Below are 8,669 nucleotides of genomic sequence, written 5' to 3' on the forward strand. Positions count from 1 at the left end.
TGCTCACACAATTCCTTTCTATCTCTTTGACTGATCTGAACCTGCTCACACAATTCCTTTATTTCTCTTTGAGTGTTCTCCATCTGCTCACGAAATTCCTGTATCAATCTTTATGTAGCTTCCTCAAGCTAATGAGTCTCCTGTATTGATCTTTGGTTTGCCTCCTCTCTCTCCCTATCATGCTCACACTGAGACCTTTGCTAGTTTTCACTCTTTTCATTTACCCTGTTTACCTGTTGTGTTTGTAGAGCTTTTTGGGAACTCTCCTCTGGATTATTCATTATCTCTTCTCTCCTCTGATTGTCATGAATGGGAGTTGAGAATCCCGGGCTTGCCATTTTTCTTGTGTTTTTCCGGCTTGTTCTGCGCATTTGGGATGAGAATAACACCAGTTTTGTGCTAGAACATGATTTTAAAGTAAGCATCAACCAAAGACCGTAGTTGCACAGTCAAAATTCTGCAGATAGAATCTGGCTCAAGAGATACAATCTATTGAACATCAAACAACTATGTCTTAATGGCCTAAGAACAGCAAAGGAGAATTTGGCAACCAGAAATTATTAGGTTTAGGGAAAATGTGGGGAACAATAGGATTAGAGGGATGTGGGAAGGTGAGGGAGAGTGGAATTAACCATGTCCTCATCTCAAAGAGGGAAATTGATTGGACAGAATGATAGCAGCGAGAGAAAAAAGACTAAGAAAAAAGAAAAAGACACAAAAAATGGAAAAACAAAAATTTAATATTAAAAAATGGAACCCTTAAAAACTGCAAGTTTGAAGAAGTAGTATTCAGAGAAGAATGGGTATGGGATGAAAGGAGGGGAGGCATAGAAAGGAGACATGAAAAACTAGAAAAATAAAATGTTTTAAAATATATGGGCAAAAAGAGGTAATACTGCTATTAAAGAATTTAACTCTAAGAAGTTTTGAATTGAGTAATAAATTTCTGAATTAAGTGTGTACACAATGGAGGATAAGATCTAATAATCGACGATGGGTATATTTGAGGTTGAGCAGAACAGCAATTAAGTCATCCAGAAAAGAATGAAAGAGAAGAAGTGAAAAAAATGAGAAAAGAAAGAAAGAAAGAAAGGAAGAAAGAAAAGAGAGGATCAAAAAGTTCAGTAGAGATTAAAAAATAAGCACACACACATATTCACCTAAAATAAAAATTATATGAGAAAGAAAACAATAAACAATAAAAACAAAAATTTTAAAAAAAATAAAAATAAGGTACAAAAACAAAGAGAAAATTCTTTGATTTTTTTTTTTTTTGTCAGCTGGGAGATGGGAAGGTTCTGTATTTCCCTTGTGTCTGTAACCAGCCACTTGGTGGAGTCCCTGGTCTGCTTGTGGTGTTTGCTTTTCCTGTGGCTTGATTGGTTACTTAAGGCAGTTTGTTTGGGAAAGCCGAAAAATGCTCTGCTTTACCCAGGATTTTGTGATCCTCCTCTCAGGCTAGTTCAGTGGGAGAGGGATCTGTTTTGAGTATCGCAAAAGAGGGAGATGTCTGTTTTCTCTTGTTTGGAGATGCTTTGATGAGGTTAGGTTCTGGGTTGAGCTGAGGCCTTTCAGCAAACAGTAGCTTTTTCCTGAGGGGCTGGCTTCTGAGACACTCTCAGAGCACAGCCTGGAGACTTTCTCAGAGTTTATGTTTACTGAATTTCAATTGCCTGTCTAGGCTGCTGTAGGGAGGGGCAGCCTCTGGCTGTGTTTACCCAGTGAAGAAAGCCACTCCCAGGGGGCAGATTTCCACTGCCTGGGGTGGGTGACTTTTTCTTGGGTGGAGTTGAACCTGGCAGATCTGGGCAGGTTCCTGTGACCTGCCAAATAGCTGTCTTGTTTTCTCCCAAGGCCTGAATTGGAACTGGCAGTTCATCCAATCCTTTGTCAGTATCAAAGATGGAGATCTCCAGTAGTGGGGTGGGGGATGAATGCCTTCCCTCCTCTGATCCCTGAGAAAGAGTGAGGATGTCAGGCTTCTACTCATGCCGCCGGAGTCTTGGTTCCTGGGTCATCTCTGGTCTGCGATCTGCAGTGTGAAGATATCTGCTCCTTGTCAGTTCTTGCTGGTGTTGAGTAGAAACAGCTTGCCCGCTGCATCTGGTGCCTTTGTCCCAGACCCTCTGTGTTGTAGGTATGATGGCTACGCGCGCCACCGCTGCTGCCGCTGCCACAGTTCCTGGCAAGTGCTCAGATCTGTCTCTTTGCCTTGATTTTCCTTCTCTGGCCAAACTCTCTGTCCTGTGATGGCACACTTGATGTAATTCTCTGGCCTAGTACTGTTCACTGGAACACTAAAACTGCTTTTTATGCTAGAGCTTGTTTAGCCTCCAGCTTCTCTTCCGCCATCTTCCTGACCTTATCTTGAGGCTTATTTTATATTCTTGACATTTTTTTCTATAGTTGTAGTTAATTTTCCATGACAGGCTAAGTGTATTATATTGGATATATGAAAGTAAGCTGAATGCTTATTCCATTAATCCTTTGCCACTTGTCTTATACCAATATAAATTATCCATGTGTTTGAAGTAATGAAAATAACAACAGATACAAGCAAGATAAATCAATCTGTTGTAGACAAGTATTTTCACTTTTATTTTGAAAGTTGGTCCTTTTTTACACTACAGAATATTCTTGAGAAAATGTGCTCCAGGCTCCACAACTGAATAATATTATGGTTTGATCTATCATAAGAGAAGGAAGGAAGGAGAACCTTCCTTCCAAAAGTTTGATCCCAGGAATTTGATGTGCTTTATGGTGCCTACTTGGAAATGAACAATTTTAACAGTCAACCTTGGTAAGGCATCTTGATAGACAACTTCTGTAAGTGGTTACAAAGCATTATTGATGGCTTTGCAAGGATGCCTGATTCCCTCATTGTGGGACAATTAAAATAGGAATTTAGTAAGCTGTTCTTTGTATCTTTAGAAAAACCCATTGACTCTAGGCCAGGGGATCACAGGGGCCAAGAGAAACTACTACCTTGAATAGTAATCCTAGACCTCTAAACAACACACACACACATAAACACACACACACACACACACACACTAACAAACACACAAAAAGCACTCCAGTAAGCACACCAAGGCAAGGTTGCCATCACAGCCTAAATGAAGTCAGGCAAAAAACAGAAGCTGAGAGTCATTTAGCTGATAACTAAAATATTTTTTATGAGGCAAACTCAAATGAGACTCCAGAGAGAGAGTCAGAAAAACTGATCAGAGACACTAAAATTGGTCACACAAAGATTGGAAAGTAGAATTCCTTGTAGAACAAATAAATCATAGAAAGCCTGTGCATGTAAGAACAAGACAGCCGACCAAATTCCAGAAATGCACATTTTCTTAGAAGTCAGCTTAATCAATTATCAATGCAAATCTTTGAATTCTTAAATATTTGAACATATGTGGGAGAAGGCTGAAGAGAAAGAAAATGTCATCATTCTCTAAGGAGGTCCAATATCACATTAGGAAGTAATCCAGCACAGACTTGTAATAAAAAGAAAACACAATTATTCCAAATGAGGGTTTTATTTATTTTGATGTAAAAGTTCTTAAATTAGGTGCTAGCAATTACCATACAATTGATCCAGTCCCCCAGCTGAGTTGATATTGACTGCAGTATTCCCACATGAAGGAAAAGAGAAAATTTACAAATGTCTGATGAAATGAGTTAAAGGTGAAGTGTTCTAATAGTAATATCTGAGGTTTAGACACAGGTGAAGAGGGCGATTTTCTTTTCTAAAAATCCCTCATTTTTTTCTGGTGCCAGTGGCTCACAGCTGTAATCCTAGCTACTCAGGAAGCTGAGATCTGAGGACTTCAATTCAAAGACAGCCTGGGCAAGAAAGTCCCTGAGACTCTTATTTCCATTTAACCACCAGAAAACCAGAAGAGGCACTGTCGCTCAAGAGGTAGAGCACTCACCTTGAGTTGAAGAGCTCAGGGACAGTGCCCAAGTCCAGACTTCAAGCACCTCGAAAAACAACAACAAATCCCCATTTCATGGACTGCCCACATCTTCTCCTAACATTCAACGAAGAGCAATTTTATCACCCACTACCTTTAAGTCCTAAACTAGCTACTGGAAATAGATTGATTTGGTATCTTATATCAAACGGTTCATATTTGCAGAAACAAATACCAGCAGTGGTAAATTTTTGCCAGTCTTTCAATTCTGGGCCTGGACCCTGAACATGGATATACTGATAGCTTTCATGTGAGACTGTTTGGTATTGATTGGATTACTGCCCATGTGAGAAATTACTGGGTCTTAAAGGAGATATAGGTTTAGTCTTTTCAGGAAACTCCATACTGCATTCCACAATAGTTGAACCAGTTTAATTTCCCACCAACAGTGTAATAGAGTTCCCAATTGGCCAGCATTTGCTATTGTTAGTTTTCTTGGTAATGGCCATATTAACTGGGACGAGGTAGAATCTGTCTTGTTTATTTATAGATTTGTATGCACCTTCTAGTTTCAATAAATGAATGAATCCCTGAAACCTATACTGCTCTGTGTCTGCATTCCTTTCTTTTTTCTCTTAATATAATTTTCCCAAACCTTTCATTTTCCTTACCACTGGTGAAAAGTCATCTTTCTGATGGGTGAATATAACCCTATTTTGTGTGTGTGTGTGTGTGTGTGTGTGTGTGTGTGTGTGTGTGTGTGTGTGTGTGTGTGTGTGTGTGTAAGATGACTATAAGCCCATGAATTCATTTCTAAGCATTCTGCATCATCTGTAATTTTGTAATTCCATATTAATGTTGGACTGCTTTCTCTACTGCACTAAAGAATTTTGTTGGGATTTTGATGAGTATTGCATTGCCAATTGTTTGTGGGAAGTATTGCAATTTTTAAAATGTTAATTCTTCTAACAAGGAACATTGAAAGACATTCTATTTCCTTGAATCTCCTTCAATTTCCCTTTTTATATTTTTAAAGTTTTCATATATAGGTCCTTCACAATTTTAGTTAAATTAATTAATTCCTAGTTTTGTTGTTTTGTTTTGTTTAGATTTGATTTGTTTTTAAGGCTAATACATATGAGGTTGTATTTTGGATTTCAGCGTGGATCTTCCCATTGTTGGTAACAGAAAAACTACGGATTCTTGTGGTTTTTATACACTGCTACATTGCTGAAGCTTAGCATCACCTGTACTAACTTGAGAGAGGAAGCTACAGGGTCCTTTAAATACAGGGTCATTTCATCTGCAAAAAGGGATAATTTTACTTCTTCCATATTTGGATCTGCTTTATGTTTTTCTCTTGTCTATTGTTCTTACAAGAAATTCGACTACCATATTGACGAGTAGTAGAGAGAGTGGACATTCTTGTCTCATTCCTGATGTTAATGTCTTCAGGCTTCCACCGTGAGGTAAATGTTAATTATCTGTGTCATATACATACTCAGTATTATATTGAGGAATGTTTCATGCATTCCTAGCTTCTCAGACCTTTTAATCATAAAGCGGTATTGGAGCTTGTTAAAAGCTATTTCTACATCCCTATAGAAGATCATGTGTTTCTTGTCCCTGCTTCTGCTGAGAGTTTGTATTATGTTTATTCACAAGAATATTAAATCCACTTTTATCCAAGTTGAATCCTATTTGATCATACCATATGATTTTTTTGTTAGTTGCTGAAATTGGTTAGTGAGAATTTTATTAAGAAGTTCTGCATTAATGCTTATCAATGAGTTGAGTTCATAGTTCTCTTTCTTTGGTGAGTCTCTATGTGATTTGAGGATGAGTCTAATTCTAGCTTCATAGAATGTGTTTGATAATGTGTCTCTCATAGATACTAGATGCATGCATCTTGGTTTTTGATACTACTATCTAATCTATGTCTTCTATTTGGAAATTTCAGTCCATTGATATTGAGAGATCAGACAGAAATATCTGATAAGTTCTGTTATGTTATACACCTGCTGTTAGGAGCTGTGCCTCGTCTACTCTTAAAGTATTTACCTTGTTCTCTGGTAGGGAGCATTTTATATAACCAGTTCCTCTTCTTCTTGATCTTCTGTATGTAGGATATATTTGATTATATTCTATCCTGATAATTTGATGGACATACGTTGTTTCAAGTTTTCTTCGTCATGAAATATGTTTATATATCCTTTAAATGTAAAGCAGAGTTTGGCTTGGGACTGTATTCATGGTTGGTAGTTGTTTACCTTTAATGTTTGTCATATAAAATGCCAGGCTTTCCTTTTTACCATATCAGCTAAGAAATCTGTATTTATTCTGACTGTATATCCTTTATAAATAATCAATCTTTTCTCTATGGCATCTTTAAGAATCCTTTCCTTGATCTTTAATAATCCTCTAATGGATTATGATGTCATGGTGGATTGTTCAGTTCTGGAATTCTGTTTGGTTTCTACAGGCTTCTCTTCTCTGAATGAGCCTATCTCGCTGGATGTTTGAAATGTTCTCTGCTAGAATTCTGCAATATGCTTCCCATCCATTTAGTTTCTTGCTCTTCTCCTCCTTGATACCTGTCTCCCCGAAATATGATCCTTTAACTGAGTCTTGAAGTTCTGGCAAGATCATTTCTTATTTCTTGGATTTGTTCTAAATGATTATTTCCTCTTTCCTATTATATCTATTCTGTCTTTGACCCTGAGATTATCTTCTATGTCATCAATTTGCCGTGGAGACTTTCTATTTGTTTTTGATTTCCCTGTCTTCTAATTGGTCATTTTTTAGGGATTCTGTCTCTTTATTAAAGCTTTGTTTTAGGTCTTGTATGGGCTTTCTGTACATTTTTTCTTTGGTTGGGGGGAGATGTAAGGGTTGTGTTCTTGGCTGTGATTTCTCTCATATCTTTTAGCTAGGCATCCATTTTTTCTTGGACTCCCTTGCCTTCTCAGAATTTATTTATCTTTCTGTTTGAAGTCTCCATGAATTATTTTGCTAATGACTGGTTGGTCTCATCTTGTTCACAATTTCCTTGTAGAGGTTTTCTATCTTTCCATTAATCACATTTTTCTGCAGTATCTGTAATACATTTTGATAACTATTTTCTACATCCTTGATTGTCTGTTCTAATGCCTGGTTATTTACTGTGTGAATTATACTACTTTGACATCATTTTCTTGTATTTTTCTTATTTGTTCTGTCCATTTGGAGGGTTTCTTTTGGGGGATCTATGATATTAATAGGTGACTATCTATGTTCTTGGTTGATTTTCAGGGTCTTGGTTTGGTTTCCTCTTGTGATTTGTTTTTCTGGAATTGCATTTTTGTCGAGTCCATTAAGGAATAGAAATCAGTTGTGTTGAGATGTTGTGATGTTAATATTTGTGGTTCCAGTGACCATATGGACTGTTCAGTGGTATGTTGAATTGTCTATGTGTATGGATGTGACTCTCTCTGGTGTATACTTCTGTTCCTGCTTTTTTCCATGTTGCCCTTTTATTTCCACACTGCACATTTGGTTTTGAATGTGCTGCCCAAAGTGTTACTGGCTGGCACCTTTTCATAGATTTCTGTTTTCTTGTGAAGACAGAATAAAATTTTCTTATGAATTGTATGTCTATAATTATGTCTATACTTATAGCTGCATATCTATAATTATAGCTGATTGGATGTGACCCTCTAGATGTGGTGTACCTGCTAGGACTCTAAATCTCTGTTTCATTAGAGATTACTAGGATAATTTTCTGTTGTTATTCTGTCATTGTTTTTCCTCTTCCTCAGATTTATTGTTTGTATTTTGGATTTTTTCACATAATTTAGGATTTGTGAATGTTGTATCAGGTTATTTTGTTTTCCTGCTTAGACTACTTTGAAATAGTGATTTCAGCCTTGTAAGAAGAAACAGAAAGAGACAGAAATGTATGTATTTAAATAGAGAGAAAGAGAAGACATTTAAACCTATTTACTACAAGTAAATTAATATTAAGCAAAGCTATTGAAAATAATTACTTATTTACTCTTCAGAGAATGAGTATAGTACTCTTGGATTTCTTGGAGGAAAAGACTTTAGACCCATTACAATTGATGACTTACATTGAAATTACTGGCTAAACGTTCTTCTTCAGAAAGAGAAAAGCTCCATTACTTCCATATTAGTATTATAAAATCATAAAAGCTGCATGTTGAATTGTTTTCCCTTTGCTATTTTCAATTCCATTCTTCATCCATTATGTATCTAGGGTTTTGAATGACTAATTCCTTAAATACCTATATTGCTTATATTGTGTTGTAAATCTCAATAATATAAATATGAATTTATCTGTGAGTCACATCTTGAGCTACATTCATACGAAATTTATGCAGTCTCAAGCAAGAAACCTGACTTTTTTACTCTATTCTATGTTTTAATCAATAAATCCATTGTCTTTAGATATGCCTTCTCAGCTTTTAAATTGCTCCAGTAAACATCATGTGTTTCTAGTACTTTGACTGAAGTAAATATAAAGTTTGGAACATGAAGACAACTCCCCTATTATCACTTTAAAGTAAACCCTTGGGGATTATTTTATATATAAAAATAAAAAAGTGCAATGCAATGTTTATGCATGAATAATATAATGGTTAAGTCAATTAGGCACAAGAACTACCATAGCAATTCTCAATTAACTTAAAGGCATCAAAATATTGTTTTCATGAATATCACTAATTTTAAAAAATGACTAGTCAATACAAAGTTTAT

The sequence above is a fragment of the Dipodomys spectabilis genome, unplaced genomic scaffold (genome assembly GCF_019054845.1).
Source record: "Dipodomys spectabilis isolate Male_0828 unplaced genomic scaffold, ASM1905484v1 ptg000464l, whole genome shotgun sequence".
Lineage (NCBI taxonomy): Eukaryota > Metazoa > Chordata > Mammalia > Rodentia > Heteromyidae > Dipodomys > Dipodomys spectabilis.